The following is a 17,174-nucleotide window of genomic DNA, read 5'->3' as shown; positions in this document are numbered from 1 at the left end:
CGGCGTTATATGGTGGTCCCGCTGCTAATCTAGCTGCTAGATTAGCCATTTCATAGGACTTAGAAGGTTGCACATGCTGACGTGGATGGCCAATCTAACAGCTAAATATGTTGCCCATATGACTAAGCCTAAGAAAAGCTGAAAAAAATCAATATTTTTATGAAATGGACAGATCAGATAGAAGCGAGAGTGTAGAAGGAGATGAATGAGAATTGATGTGGACAAGATTAGAGGAAAGCCTTAGAAATTGTCTTTGATTTTATGTTAGTGTTAAAAAAAGACAAGTGGTTGTTTCATTGTTGGTGAGGTCAGTCAGTGAGGTGTAGAGATGTAAAACGTGCCGGCCCGGCACAGTCCGATCCATGAAGTCACGTGTTTAGCGTGCTGTGTTGTGCTATGTCAGAGATTCAGACGTGCTGTGTTAAATGGCGTGCCGTGGTGTACTGTGCCAGAAAAATAAACGTGTTGTGCCGTGCTGGGCTGTGCTAGCACACTTATTTTATGTTCTCCAAAATAATTTTTTTGATATATTTTAGTTAGTACATGTATTATTATTAAAATAATTAGCATAACGAAAATAAAATGTCATAAATTGGCTAAAACAATGATTTTTTTTGTGAAATATGCATCAAATGTGATGTATTGTGTAGTATTTTACGCATGACGTGGCGTGCTTTCTTCGCGTGATGTGTTGTGCTGTGCCGCGTGCTAACACGTGTCGCGTGTTGTGCTGTGCCGGTGTGCCTATTTGTCTAGCACAACACAACACATTAAACAAATGTGTTGTGCCCGTGCTGGGCTGGTCACGTGCTGTCGTGTTGTGCTCGAATTTTAACGTGTTGTGTTGTGTCTTAAACATGCTGTCCGGTCCCAATTTACACATCTAGTGAGGTGCATTTTCTTCTAAAATGGATGGGTCATGAATGATATCTTTGATACTCCAATAATTTCTTCTCGTTTGTTATCTATTGTTATCTATTTGCAGGCTTTATCAGAAAGTAAAAAAAGTTATTCTGATAAAAAAAGTTATTCTGTTTGTTTGAGAGGGCACCATATATGAAAGATAAGAAGAACTGTACGCTTGTATCCATTTGAGATTTTAAAAGTCCCAAATTTGTAACTCCATCGAAATTCGCTTTCTATCGGCAAGTGACTTGACAATCCAACCGTTCAACTGAGGAAGCGTCAAGTGGAAATGTGGAACCATAAATGACTTGCAGTCCACAATTAAAGGATGCAAAGACATTTCCCTTTTCTTCCGTTCAAATTTTGATATAACAGCAACTTCGGAAAATTTATCTTCGTCAAACCATTGTTTCTACCACTGGTTTGTATAGTGGGGCGACATGAACATGTATAAATGTATGTTTGGCGGGAGTAGATGTAGCCGTTGACCCACTCACGTGTTCAAATTTCTTCATAGGAGTACAAGTCCATTTTAATTTTGTACCCGGCAAACTATAGAGCTCAGAAATGTCTGTATCTTCTCTTATTTGTAACGGGCCGAAATGATTTATCCCCTGTGATTTGGGCACCGTGGATTATCCCTGGTGAAACAGTCAAGGTTGCCTCAATCCTAAAAACCGTCCCAGTTAACAGTTGGGGCACACATGGTGATTGTGTCACGCGGGATAACCCATCGTTATGAAAACAGTAAAATTTTCTTTGCATTTTTGGGAAAAATGAAAAACTCAAAATTGTGGAAAGAAATGTAAGCTGTCGACATCCAAACGGACCAAACCCATGTTTTAGGTTTGAAATTGGTAGACGAAGAGTATATTATACACTCTTGATATAATCAAATGATGCCATTGGTGGATATTACGTGGTAATCTAACTTGGTGTTCATTCTTTGAAACACCTGAGGAGGATAAACTAATAGAAAAATGTGCTGCCAGATGTCGCCGACTTAGCTCAGTGGTAGAGCGCGTGATTTTTAATACCGTGGTCGAGGATTCGATCCCCTTAGTCGGCGTGCAGAATAACTTTTTTTTTTCCATTTTTTTTTGTGTGTCCGCCTTGCATGGAGTATTAAAATGCGCTCCTTTTTTGGGTATAAAAATGAGATATATTTGGGAGGATATGCCGATGAGGTTATGTATTTAAGAAGACAAATTAACCATCGAGAATCGTGACTAAAATGATGATGATGGTACTTGTAAGTTGAGCCGAAATTTCAGAATTTTAATAATGCAAAGGATGTGACTTGAATCATGAGACTACTAGTCTAGTAACTAGTAGTACACACCCTTTTTAGGACTTGAATAATGTAACTCCCCATCTAATGCGGCTGTCAGATGAAAGTACATTACATATATGCTCGTGATTAGTTTCTCTCATCATTATGAGCCTTTCTTGCATCCGTCTTTTAACCTGCAGGATAATGCTAGCTTAGCTTGCTTCACTCTCATAAAAGCATGCCAACAGCCTGCTATTAACTAATGCCGCCAACATTTTTACTGCCATGCAGACTCATAAGCCGAGTTAGCAATTCGGGGTTCGGTAAACATACAGAACGCCGTATGTATGGATATTATTCGGTTTTATAAAAATCAAATTCAACCAAAAATCCGGTCAACGGTTCTTGATGCGGCAGTAATTTGGAACAGTATACGTGCGTGTATAATTCATTTTAGAGATATCAATTCGGAACACGAAATTCGTCATGTATTAATTATGAATATATATACTGTATAGGAGGAAATGCATGGAGTAGATGTATTGTAAGGAGTTGTATGGTAGCACTTCGAATCTCCCTACGAGCAATTTTTGGAGAAAAAAGAAAAGGCAACGCTGGGCTTTGAGAGACGGGATTAAAACTTGCCCAATTAAGAATTAATGGGCCGAACTAATGCGTACGTTTCTAATTCAGAACGCAAGAACCGCGAATAATCCGGCAACCTCACAAAGTTCACGTTCCTAAAAATTCGCGAATGATTCGGCGAATCGCTAAACTAGGCTCAGAAGTGGAGTGTGCATATGCTTTTAACAGGGACGTGTTTGTGTGGTATTTACTATTTTAAGTAAAACATGTTTATTTTAAACTTCGAAGTATGCTCCGGTGGAAACAAGAAACTGAAGTGAAGAAGCACCCCTCGCTAATCTACGATGGGGAGAGGCGTCACCTCTTGCCCCATATATGTCTTTTCGAAGTAAGTATTGGCAGGAGGAACTGATCTCCTCTTTTGAAAAGTCCATTTCCGAGAAATTTGTTGTTGGTCCTAGGCCCATATAGTTATTTATAGTAGGGTCCAATCGGATTTTCTTTTTTTTATCAGGAGGTCCAAAACTAATTAAAACATAGAAATGACCATAATGCACACTGCTCTCAAACGTGTGCGTCTACACGTTTATTATATCGAGTACATATCTGCTACACTGCTTACCAATTCGAGTACATATCCGCTACACTGCTTACAAATTTGAGTACGTACCTGTTATACTACTTACAAATCTGAATACATATCTGTCGCACTGGTTACAAATAAAATACGTATCCGCCGGACTGGTTACAAATTCGAGTATATATCTGCTGCACTGCTTATATGTAGAGTACATTTCTGTTAGAATCAATGAAAAATAAATTAGAAAACGTATTACATCACCTATATTGTAGGATCATACCAATTTATCTCTAATATTTCTTCAATACAAATATTAAATCATAGAAAAAATAGAGGAAAACCTATATATGCACAGTAAACAGAATAAGCTATACAAAACTAACACATATTTCAGTATTTCGCATACGTACACGTACTCATGGATCAAACAAAAAAAGGTGGCGAAACTCTGAATAAAAAAGAATCATAAGAAGTTTTTATCAGTACGCCATATACGCACTGCATATTCATGAAATAAAAATCAACTGCATGTAAAGAAGAATTGATGAATCCATGAATATAACATAATCAAAGCACATATTCCAGTATTACATACACGTACTCATGGATCGAACCCAAAAACAATGGCAAAATTCTGAATAAAACAGATTCAGAAGAAGTTTTTATCAGTACGCCATATACATACTTCGTATTCAAGAACAAAAAAAAATCAAATAAATGTCAAGAAAAGGCGATGAATCCATGAATATAACTGAATCAAAGCACATATTTCAGTATTACACATACATACTCATGGATCGAACCCAAAAACAGTGGAAAAATTCTGAATTAAACAAAATCAAAACAGGTTTATATCAGTACGAGATATACTACTGTGTATTCATGAACTAAAAATCGACTGCATGTCAAGAAGAAGTGATGAATCCATGAATATAAGCGAATCAAAGCACATATTTCAGAATTACACATACGTACTAATGGATCAAACCAAAAAAAGTGGCAAAACTCCGAATAAAACTGAATCAGAAGAATTTTATATCAGTACGTCATATATGTACTGTCAATTCATACACAAAAACAAACTCTAACAAGCCTAAAAACATAAAAGCGTCATGAAAATCGATTTGATATTCATAATATAATCGAAAAACAAATCAAAGAAGATAATTAGAAAACATACCTGGAAACACAAACAATCTTGTCGTCGTAAATCATAACGATGCATCTTCTTCTTCTTCTTCTTCTCAAAAATAAACTAGGTTTCTGTCAGTACGAGATATATGTAATGTTGCTTCATACAAAAAAAAAAAAACCCGAACGAATCTAAAACCAACAAAATGGAACTAATATAATCAAATCGAATAACGAAAAATGAACAAAAATGTGATTAAAAAGGGCTTGCGGTGAAGCTTGTTGCTCGCTTGCCTGCTGTGCAAGAAATTTTTATTTTATATCACATTTATGAAATGAAAATGTAACAAACATGGAGATCGAAAGCGTGATCAAACATAACAACGATTAGATTGTGAAAACCCTAAAATAAACATTGCGAGAAAAAAGAAATTGTATTTGGTCAAAATCTAATCGCGGCAGCACTGAGTGGAAAGAGAAAATGAAAACGAAAATAAACTGTCAAATGTTCTTCTCGTACTTATAGATCTGTTAAATAGGGAAGGTTATTTGTGGTATTTTAAATTTTCGCATAACTGATCCCGCAAGTGCACAAGACCAAGTGATAAGAAATTGGGTCCATTTTCCTTTTCTCTTTTAATTATGGCCTTCAGTTATTGGGTCCTTAATGGGTAGACCTGCCATTAACTAAGAACACTATAGTAGTACCTATTGGTAAGAATCCATTTTATTATCCTAGTTTAATTGGGGGCCACAAAAAACAATTGGGGGCCTCACCCATTTTATTTGCACCCCAAATTTTTCAGGGTTGTATTAAAATTTTGTGAAAATACTAGTATTTTCACCCTTCACTAAAAATAAATCTTAAAAACCTATTAACCCTTAATTCTAAGCCCCTATTCATTTCTAGTTCTAAACAAAAAAATCACTCCCTCCTCTCGACTCTTCTCTTTTCCTTCATTAACGACTCCAAGAAAGAAAAAAAAAATCATCACCCGAAAAATTTCAGTTACAGTAAAAGGGTCGTCAATTCGACAAGCCTAAACCCTAACGATTTTTCATATGCATGTAGAGGCCATAAAAAATCGTTAGGGCATATGATGATCAAGATAACGACCGTATTTCTGGTTTCATATTTTTTTACCCTAGATTAGAGTCGTTCACATAATATAGAAGCCTATGACGATCCTCTATGAACGGTCATTTTTTAAACGTTAACGACCCCAGGTGAAAAACAAACAACCTCTCAGTCCCAAAAATTTTCAGAGTCGTCTTGGTATAAACACACAAAATAACGGCTCTTTTTGACCCAAGCTAAGAGTCGTCAGGGTATATCATATTACCCTGACGATTTTTCATAACTTGGAAAAGTTGCAGGTTTGAGTCGTCATTTTTGGTGTCAATACATTGACGACTTTATAGAGTCGTTGGGGTACACATCCCTCAACATTCACGACTCTTTCTCTGTGTTGTGACATATATCCAATCCATGGGAGAATTTAAGATAATCTTACCATCAACACAATCATCTTTGTTGGTTGAACCTTCCCCAACATCATTTCCCCTACTTGAATTACTCATTTCTAAAAACCCTAATTTTTCCTCTAAACCTACTTGATTCTAAAATCTGATTTTAACCTAACATAATCTAACCACACTAATTAACTTAACTTAATTAAATTTTAATACTAATCATTCAGGGACAGTTTAGTCATTTAAAAATATTTTGGTTAAGAAGTGACTCAAATTTAGGTTTTAATGACCTTTTTGTTCTTTAGTGGGAGACCCTTAATTGTTTTTTGGGCCCAATTAAACTAAGTTTATTATAAATTCCTGTGAATGGCATTCCCTCCACTGACCAAAAATTTCAAATATTTTTCTAGAATTTCACCTAGTTGATTAGGATGTAAACTCAAATGACATTAGCGAGCCTTTGGCCGCCGAGATAAGGCGCGCCTGTCCGCTAATCAAACATAAAAAAAAAGGAAAGCATCAGGTCGTCATAACTGAACAAGTGGTGTACTTTTTTATGGTTTCTACAAGATACAAGAAAAGAAATGTGGATGAAAATTAACCAACTATTACCAAACCAAGCTGAAGCCATTTAGTTGTATTATATTATCTCTTGATTTTTGCAGTGTGTTGGAAACACGTCTAAACCTGTCGTAAACAGTCCTCCCAAATCCGTTTTGGTGGAGTTTATTGATTATCTATTTAGAAGTGTCTAGCAGTTATGAATCTTTTTAAGCTAATGTCAGTTGATTTTTAATTTATTTTTCCAAGTGTCAGTTAATGTGCTGAAATTTAAAATTCAAGGATATCTCCGGTGACGCTAGAATGGAATGACAAACAAGAAGAAAAAAACTAACATCGTGAATTATCACTTGCAACAGTGTTCATAACTTTTGGTGGAGGCTGCTTAATCAGCTAAACATATTAACAAATAACAACTTGGTCTGGATGACAATTATCCAAATCTAGTGCTGAAGATTGTGCTTACACACTACCATGACTTGTAAGACAGCCACTAGGTTGCATATTCTCTCACAAAGAGCAGGAAATAATTGATTGACAACAAATTCGAGGAAGAGTAAGAATATTAGCATCCAGTTATCTAAAAAGTTGGATTATATTTGATAGATACTTCCAAAAATACCGAGCCAAAATCACTGTTGGTTTAAGTTTGTATCAAGCTTTTAAGTATCCATGAAACATAATCCATATATCGGCGCGTAAAAGTGCTCCATGGCAAGCGTATTCAGGTAGCTTTACTAATAATACGGTTGGTGACTGGATTAGTCAAATCAGCCAAGCGTTAATGAATTACGTTTGCAAACGAAAATCATAATTAGTACGAATGATCATGATTAAGTTTTGTTGAGTGCCATAATCATTCACCCCATAAATTGAGATAGGTCCCTAAATTGCATAAAATTAGTGCCACGAGCCCATTAACTAATCAACCCCAATAAGATAGGAACATTCCAAACCAAAATTTGACCTCTTTTCTTGTTTTAAATTGTTTCTTTCATTCGTGGGGAAATGGAAAATCACTCAGTTTGGATAGCGACCTTTCCTAACGATGATTAGTTCACGCTTGAATGACACTTTTTTCTCACGAATCTTGGGGGCATATGTAATTATGTATGCAACGATCGTATAAATGCGAACTTAGAATATTTCAAAGTCATAACTTCAAAAAAAAAAAGTTGTTCTAGTGGTAGATACTGAGGTTTTGTATTCTTCGATGAAAATTAATAACATCTCGCATAATTTTTAGATTTTTAGTTTCTTTTTCCTCAATGTAATACCCCAACCAATCTTTGAAATGACACATTTTGAATTTCAATATTCATTCGAACTTCGACGTATTCATAATTTAACACTTCGTCGATGTTTTGAAAACCGGCCCGAACATTGAACCGGCAACTGGATCAAGGGTCATTGGTTTAACCAGTGGGTCAATCAGTGGTTGACTGGGTCAGTTTATATAAAAGTGAAATCACTAATTTGGTAGTTAATCTCGTGTGGGCTTCAAATGAAGGTCCATCTGTTGTGGGCTTAAAAAGAAATGTGGTGTGGCTTAAAAACAAAACAACTAATAATGAACCATAATATTGGGCATACCAAAATCTTCCAAGGCATACTGAATGAAGACAAAAAAGGTTGTGAAATAGCAAAATCAGGTAACCCCTTAACCCAAAATTTTAATGACAAATCTGCCCTTTACTTATTAGTGTTATTAATCTTGATTAGTGATTAAATATTTTGTTTAGTGATTAAAATAATTTTCAGAATTATAAGAGTTGTTTAGATGAAAAATTTGGGGGAAAAAAATCAAAGTTTTGGTTTGGTTAAGAAGGAGAGAAAGAGAAGGAGAAAGTGAGAAAATTCTAATTCTTGATTCAATGGAGGATGAGGAGTGTCATATATCATCTAAAAAACCTAGGAAAATACACATCAACTACAACAATGATTCCCAAATGGTTGATTTCTTAGATTACGAGAATGATTCAATGGAGGATGAAAAGGTTCGGCTTACATTTATGAGCCGAACCGATCCCTTTATGAATAGTTCGGCTAGCTGAAACTGTTTAGGTATGCGCCGAACATTTGCTAGACACTAGTTCGGCTTGTATAAAATTTTCCTAGAAATCCGAACCTATTCCTGAGAGTTCTGGAATAAAAAATGTTAGTGGTTCGACTTATATAATGAAAATCGTATCAGCCGAACTGTTCATATACACTTTCAGGATGAAAATTTGAAGAACCGTTCGGCTCAAAAACAACAACATTATGCGTCGAACCTAGGTTCGGCTCACAACGCAACTAAATTATGCGTCGAACCTAGGTTCGGCTCACAACTCACCTAAATTATGCGCCGAACCTTGATCTGAAACCTGGATATTGACAACTAATGAACAGTTCGGCAAGCTGAAAGTGTTATTTTTATGAGACGAACCAACTAGTTCGGCTTGTTTAAAAATATCATAATGAGCCGAACCTAGTCATGTGTGATCTGGAAGAAAAATTATGTGAGGTTCGGCGCATAGATGTAAGCCGAACTGTTCATCAATGGGTTGGTTCGGCTCATAGATGTAAGCCGAACCTATTCCTGAGAGTTCATGAATAAAAAATGTTAATGGTTCAGCTTATATAATGAAAATCGTAGATTTTAACCCATTAAAATCAAGTAGATTTTATCTTCATCTTCAAGAGAATGAAAATACGAAGATAACGCAAAAAGAATTAGGCCATTCCGACATTGGACGAAGAAGTTATGATCAAAACAAGATCGAAAGAATTCAGTCTACAGCGGGAAGTTCGGCTGATAACTTATCAACACGAGTCAGCCGAACCTAAAGCCTATAAATCAATATTTTGGAAGTGTTTAATGGTATATAGGTCATTCATACCCATTAGACACCCCTTATCAATACACCCTGGTTAGGAAAATGACTTTGTATGCCTATAAAGTTTTTGGTATGCCCAATATTATGATTCCTAATAATTGATTAACTCATTCGAAACCTGTTTTGAGGCATACTGATTTTTTTTTAGGCATATTTATTCATTATCCCAACTAGAGTAGGTTTATAAGGGGTGTCTAAATGGTAGTGTAATTACCTATATATCCTTGGACATTTAAACTACTAAAGTGACCTTACCCTTAAAAACCTAAAATCAAAAAACAAAATCACATTTGAACTTAAACTTACTCTTCTTCTCTAGATTTAAAATCTAAAAGTGAAATTAACATTTTTTTCATTGACATAATTAATTACCGGTTCATGAAAATTTGATCGTCTATTAAACATAGATATAAGATAACTCGCAGAAAGAAAAAATCACTAGGTAGGCGTTAAAATTCTTTTACTAATCCGTTAATTGAAGAACAAAAAGAAATTGAGGTGTTGAAACTGAAATTCAACCAAGTGAGGAACAGCTCGTCTTATAATTGAGATGAACTAGCAGCCGAACTTCACTCTGTTCGTCACCCTGAAGGTGATTAAGAACAGTTCGGCTGGTATGTTTATTTCAATTTTAGCCGAACCTAGTTTAATGCGTTAAGGGAACTACAGGTTCGTCTGATTCGATAATATGAAATGGAGCCGAACCATACAATAAGGTAAACGATTATTCTTCTCAGGTTCGGCTGATTCGAAAATCTATTTGCATTGGCCGAACCTTATGACTACAAAGAATAAACTTAAGGCTCGGCTATCTATTCGACGAGTTCGAATGAGCCGAAGCATAAACAAAAATTCAAATACTTGGGTTCGACTTTAAATTTATAAGCCGAATGGTTCTTCGCGCGTAAAGTTCGGCATTTAGTTTTCAGCCGAACTCGAAACAGATCTCCGAAAAAATCAAAATTTTTGATGAATTCAACCTAAAGAAAGGAGACCAAACATCTTATACAATTATACATGTGTATTATTAGCATAAAGTTCCTCATCATCCATTTTGAATCACACAATTCTCAAATTTCTCATAAATCTCTAAAACGTAGTTTTTTTTCCACTTCTTCTTCCTCTCAAAGCCCCAAACTCTCTCACAAGAAATCAAATTTTTTCTATTAATTACTGAACTTTAATCAATATCTAACAACACTAGTTAATCATAATCATTAACATCTAATCATAATCATTAACACTAACTAAATAAGGCTATACTTGACATTATTAAAAATGGGTAGATAAGGGGTGATAGATTTTTTATCTAGTGACCCTATTTTGTCATCATTCAGTATGCCTCAAAAAAAATCAATATGCCTCAAAACAGGTTTCACTCATTCACCCCCCGTGTTTGCAAGGTTTTATGGTTATTTCATCCTAACATTAATTAAAAAAAAAACCCTAGATATCAAGCATCTGCCTCTTTCTATTAACTTTTGAGTTCTAAAGAGTAAAGATCCATTTTAGACCGCCTCCATAATTCTTTCAATTTTTTTCCATTTATTTCCTCTTTGATCTTTTATTGCTCAACATAATTTCTACCAAATACCAAATGATGACGGTTGAAATCAATCTTTCCATCAATATGTTTCCTTTTCTTCTATTACAGCAACACTAATTTAATTGACGATGAAAATACCATTTCAGGCATAAAACAGGAACCCCAAAGTTTCAGCCTCATTACAACATTTTTTTTTGTCTCCTTAATCAAATTAAGTTACTTAATTCATATTTCAAATTCCTCTCTAGGAAAAAAAAAATCTCAAAACTACCTTTTGTGGACGGAAAAAGAACCGCCGAAATCGGCTAAAAACCCAACTGGGTCAGTGGATTCACTGGTTGAACCGTCCGGGTCACCAGGTTAACTGGGTTTTTCAACATATTAGTGGATCATAGACGAACCAGATCGTTTTTCCTACTGGTTCACCGATTTAGCGGTTTAACCGGCCGGTCCGGTTTTTAAAACACTCCACTTCCTTCGGTTATGGGAAAGACATGCTACCATTTTTCGAGATGGCCTATTTTAAGCTAAAATAAAAATAAAAAGAATGATAGTATCTCTTTTTTGGGAGCGAGGTGATATTAATTACATAGATGATTAGTCTTTTAGACTCACACGTCTTTTAGACTCACACGCTTTTATGACGACCTACAAAATAAGTATACAAAGTGTGTAATCCTATCCTTAATTTTCCCACATGAAGTGAAATCTACGATTGTGTTTGTTTTTTCCTGACTCATCTGAGTCGTCTAAGTTTGACTCATTCAGATCTGAATGATATCACCTGATTCAATATATTTGTTTTTTGATTCAAATCTGACTTATATGACTCAAAAATATGTGAGTCAGTAGTTTGGATCCATGGGTTAGGGATATTTTATTCCGTGAATCAAATGTGTTCGAGTCAGGAATTAGGTCTGAATCAGTTCGCGAATCAGATCTGACTCAAAATAAAAAGCAAATGATCTGACATCTGACTTAAGCCGAATCAGATTCAGACGACGAATCAGCAGAAAAAAAACATACTTTAGTCTAGCCACCGGCCGTTATAATTAGTGCCATCTCAACCTGCATATCTATAGATAGACTGATCCACTTGCCGTCAGTCGGTCAGTGTATTACTATTTAGGAAACAAAACTAGTCATAAAAACCCAAGGTGACCAAACTTGTGGTACAAAAACCCCACTCAAATATTGGGATTCATTAAAACTCCACCTTAAACTAAATTATACAAAAACCTCAAAATTTTAAAAACTTGATACAAAAAACCCAAATTTCAAAATTGGTTTCATCAAATTTTATGATGAAACCAAAAATTGGTTTCGTCAAATTCTATAAGGTTTCATCAAATTTTATGATGAAACCAAATTTTGGTTTCATTAAAATTTTGTTTTTTGGAGTTTTTATGTTATTTTTGTTTTGGCGGGTTTTTTGTGCATGGATAGTGACTCCTTTGGGGTTATAACTCGCGGACCGTTTAGTAAAAAAAAAGGGGGCGATATGAGTTATTTTTTATACCCCTTTATGCTTTACCAAGAAACTTAAATTAATTATCCATATATAGTTGGGTTGACCTATATGTGAGCAGGGTTTAAGTAGTCGACCTTTTTAAGAAGTTAGCAAGTATTAAGCTATCACGTATCAACACACTGAATCTCCAACCCGCCAAAACCATCTAGCGTTGATTTGCGGGCACAAATGATAACTGACAGATGCTCATTCTGACCAACTGCTCTTTTTCAAGAAGATGCGTTACCCGAGTCGTGGAGTCCTTTATAATGCTCTCAAGGTTTATTAAGCACCGGTTTGGCTAGGTTGAAATTAGTGGTCAATGGCTGCTTGGCTCTTAAGTGAAAATCACAATTGAAGATTAAATTATTAGTTAAACCTAACCCGTAAACAATTTGCTTAGGAAGACTAATAGAACTAATTCCGACCATCACTAGACTACTTTCCGGTTCGAATAGGTACATCCGAGAGATTTCCAATGGTAAGCAACATAATACAGTACTGGTTTTGATTCACATTAACATTACAGATTAAGACTGATCTCTTTATGCAATGTATGTTTTTGAACTTAATTAAACACTGATTAACTTTAATTAATGACACCGTTAATGTTGAGATTATTAGTCCCACATTGTTGGGCAATCTAAGATCTTGCGGTTTATAATCTCTTAGGGCCTCTCCACTCATTGCCAGTTGGTTTTGAGTTGGATGCCCGTATTCTAACATGGTATCAGAGCAGGCTATTTGCGACGAGTCATTTGACCGCGCCTTGCGTTACCCGATTTATTGTCCACGTGTTAGACCCAACGAGGCTACATCTAAGGATGTGTGTTGAGATTATTAGTCCCACATTGTTGTGCCAATTGGTTTTGAGTTGAATGCCCGTATTCTAACAGTTAAAATGGCGCAATCCCGTTTATAATAAACCTTCTTTCTTTCGGTCCAATGCATATTGAATATTGACTAGCAAATCAACAAATTTAATGATTTAATGATCAAATAATAAACCTTCTTTCTTTCGGTCCAATGCTTATTGAATATTGACTAGCAAATCAACAAATTTAATGATTTAATGATCAAATAAACTAATTCATTCTTAACTGAATGCTCTTGGCAGAATTCATCAACTTGTTCATTTATATTTATTTTCAGAAATGGGATCTCGTACGGTTTTGTTTCTAGGAACTTCGATTTCCTTAACGACAAAAGATCTCTGTGTATTTAAACCCTTTTTAATTGGCGAATTGTGGTTAATCTTCTTATTATATGTATGTACGCAAAATAATCAAACAGTGACGATAACTTGAAAGCGGAAGTTTACGTGCGACCAGGAGCGTGTTTCACGTAAAGACTTCATCTCGAGGTAGTGTTTTACTTAGATATTTGGGTGCACTAGTGCTTTCTTAAGAGATTACGTTTACTAAAAAGATACATAATTTTTGTCGCATGAACGGTAATCATAGTTACGTAATAATTAGTGGTTAAATATCATTTTAATCACCAACCGGGGTAAGAACTGAAGGAAATGCGAGATAACTGATAATGCACCAATTAATGGTAGGTGAGCTTTGATTAATTATTGTACGAATGATAAATTATTGATAATAACTAAGGCTATTGTTATAGAATTAACGTTGTTTAACTGCTGATTAGTGGAGAATAAAATAGTTAGTAAAAGATATTTAGTTAGAATAGTATCTATTTTGATCCGTACGTGTTCATGTGATGACTAAAACCAGCTGTCCTTACCCACTTCAACATTAGTGTTCGTGCCTCCATACCCAGATCAGCCTGATACAAGTTGTTATAACCAAAATTTCTCGTGTTATGCTCCTTCCGAACGACCCAACTGACAGCAGCTGGGATAAATTGCCAAACCGAGGTTGAAGCAGGTATATACGGAGGCCTATACGGATATACCAACATTGAGCAAACTTGTAAACTTAATCTGGACAAACGAAATATCTGTAGGAGTGGTCCAAATTTTTGAGCCCCTAATGATGAATATTGCAGTTCGCGTGTTGGGCTCAATCCAATCTAACCAATCTAGAGACCGTTTCCAGTTCCTCTCCATCGGTCCTGTGGGCATTGGAAATGAGAGTACGATATGCTCCCCTATGATATATACTGTTCTTATTGGCTTGTCGCTTCTTCTTCCAGAGAAAAGTTGACAACGCGTGATCCCAGTCTCTGCTACAATGGAGATCGTATTCCCTTTTCTTCATTGAGAGTGTAGGGGTAAAATATCGCACATATGAATAATCATGCGAGGCAACTGAGTTATTAAGGAGCGAATGAAGTTTGCACATAGCATATCTTAAATGACGGAATCAATGACGTCACAGAATCACGAGTAAAGTGTGAGAGCTGTACGAAGTTGAGGAACGTGGCAACGTGGAATTATGGGTATGGAGAACGTGACGGTTAAGGAAACTGAAATGGTTCTTATTCCATCCTCGAAGCAACTTGGACAGAATAAGAAAAGACAAAATCTAGGTACACGAAATAGGATTGCCCCGTGTCATACCAAGTAAGGTAAGGAAATCCTAGTCAAAGATCCGTGTCAGTGACCTGTCAAATCAGTCAACATCAGAAGGAGAAATACAAATCCCAAGCGCGAGATAACTCTCCACCCAGAATAAAGTAGAAGGACCATCAAGATACTAAGGCGCAGCCACAAAAAAATTACTTGCGAAGAAGATAAACCGCGAAGTAGGAGCAGTAGGGCGCAAGAAAAGGACAGGTGTCCCGACAAGACCACGTGAAGTCAGCGAAAGGTGGGGAAAAACTTTATGGAATATGCTCCGGGCGAAGCATAAAGTAACCTCGGCGAGATGATATGAGATGTGTGCCACTAAGGTTGCTTAGGCCTATAAATAGAGACCTTTGGATAATGTAAAGAGAGAGATCTTTTGGAGAGGGAAAGGTCTAGCATAGGAGAGAGAGAGAGAGAGAGAGAGAGAGAGAGTTAGTGTTTCCTTGTAATTCATAGGCTGGGAGAAGGGATTAGGGTTTCCTTGTAACCCATGAGTGTAACTTGTATTTCGCCTGAGATTAATAAATAAGTTTAAGTTTTAGTGTTTATTATGTCTTAGATCTTGCATATTCTCCATTTGGGTGTGTTGCTGGATTTCCAGTAATCACATTTTGGCGCTAGAAACATGGAGGGGGGGGGGAGGTTGTGAAAATAGGAGATCTAGATAATTAGGGTTGGAAAAGTTCAGTTGATATTGAAATAAGGATAGGTTGATGGCTAGAACATCATATAGAACATCGCATGTGATAGCTGTAAGGAAAAGAAAACGATTGGCAGATAAGAGGGGAAGGATGGAACGGGCCGGAACATCAGCTGTAGGAGGCAGACGAGAAGAGAACCAGCGACAAACGGATAAAGATGGCCTCAAGGAAGGTTCAGTGCACACATCCGATACAGACACCGTTGTCGAGGAGGAGATGATTCGCGAGGAGATGGAAGAGAATATCGGAGAAGAAAACATGACGTTGGACCAGCTAAGGGAGACGCTCCATCGTGAACAAGAACGGGACCGGGACTTGGCGGAACAACAAGTGCAGTTGGAAACGCATACTGCTAGGTTGAGGCAACAAAACCGGCAACTTAACGAAAACGTGGAGATGAATGTCATAGATTCGGAAGGAAACATTATATCTTCGGAGGAAGATGAACTGCGGCGAAGGAGATATGACCACGAGGAAGATGAAGGAGGACGAAGAAGAAGACGACGAATGAATGAAGACGAAGAAAGAGACTTGAGAATAGCACTGGAGATCTCACAATGGGAAGATCAGAGGTAGGGACATGAGGAGGAACAGAGGCAGGAGGACAAACTGCAATGTCAGGCGAACCTTATCCGAGACGAGGAGGAAAGGCGACGACCAGGCGAAGGGAGGCTTAGCGTGATGAGAGGCCGTCACCATGAGGAGGATGGAGGAAACTTGAACCAAGAAGTCCTGAATGAGTTGAGAGATATGAGGGATTTAATTAATAACTCACGAAGAGGTGGAAGAGTACAGTTAGCAGAAGCAATAGAGGAAGCAGATAAATCGCCATTCACCTCTGAGATCATGCATACGGACATCCTGGATAAATGCGTATTACCAACGCTTGCAAGCATATTCAGTGGATCGGAAAGTGCAGTGCAACACTTGAAACAATATACCCTTTCGCTGATGCAATGGGGCCGAAATGACGCAGTACTTTGTCAATATTTCCCCGTGAGCTTAAAAGGGGAGGCATTAGCCTGGTTCGATGGACTCCCGTAAAAGTCAATATCATCATTCAAAGATTTGCAGAGGATATTCTTGACGACGTACATAAGCAACAACTTGTTGAGACCAGGGATAGAGACACTGTTCAACTTGAGGAGAAGGCCAACATAAAGCTTACGGGGGTTGGTCACGAGATGGAGAACAGTGTGCAGCGAGTTAGCCGGGAGAGTTGATGAACGAAACTTCATCTTAGCCTTCATGAATGCTTTAATCCCAACGGACTTGCTGTACACACAAATATTCAGAATTCGAAACTCGATAACGATGAATGAGCTGAGGGAGTACCAAGAGGAATACATGGTATTGTAGGAAAAGCAGAGGCAAGTCAGCGAAATGACGTTGGCCCCAGCGAAAGAAGGGAATTCTAGGCTATTACCAAGGACGGTGCACGCAATAGAGGATGAACTCGGGCGAGGAAAGGGAGAGCCAGCAGTTCTCTTCCC

At 36.9% G+C, this 17,174-nt stretch overlaps 1 non-coding gene across 1 annotated transcript; it reads left to right on the top strand.

Annotated features, from left to right (window-relative positions):
* Positions 1 to 1,903: 1,903 nt before the first annotated feature.
* TRNAK-UUU lies at positions 1,904 to 1,975 on the top strand. The gene has a single exon. It is a non-coding gene; the product is annotated as a tRNA-Lys (tRNA).
* Positions 1,976 to 17,174: the final 15,199 nt, after the last annotated feature.

This window comes from Papaver somniferum, chromosome 9 (genome assembly GCF_003573695.1).
Source record: "Papaver somniferum cultivar HN1 chromosome 9, ASM357369v1, whole genome shotgun sequence".
NCBI classification, from domain to species: domain Eukaryota; kingdom Viridiplantae; phylum Streptophyta; class Magnoliopsida; order Ranunculales; family Papaveraceae; genus Papaver; species Papaver somniferum.
Note: the sequence above shows the minus strand (reverse complement) of the source record. Positions and strands in the feature narration are given on the sequence as shown.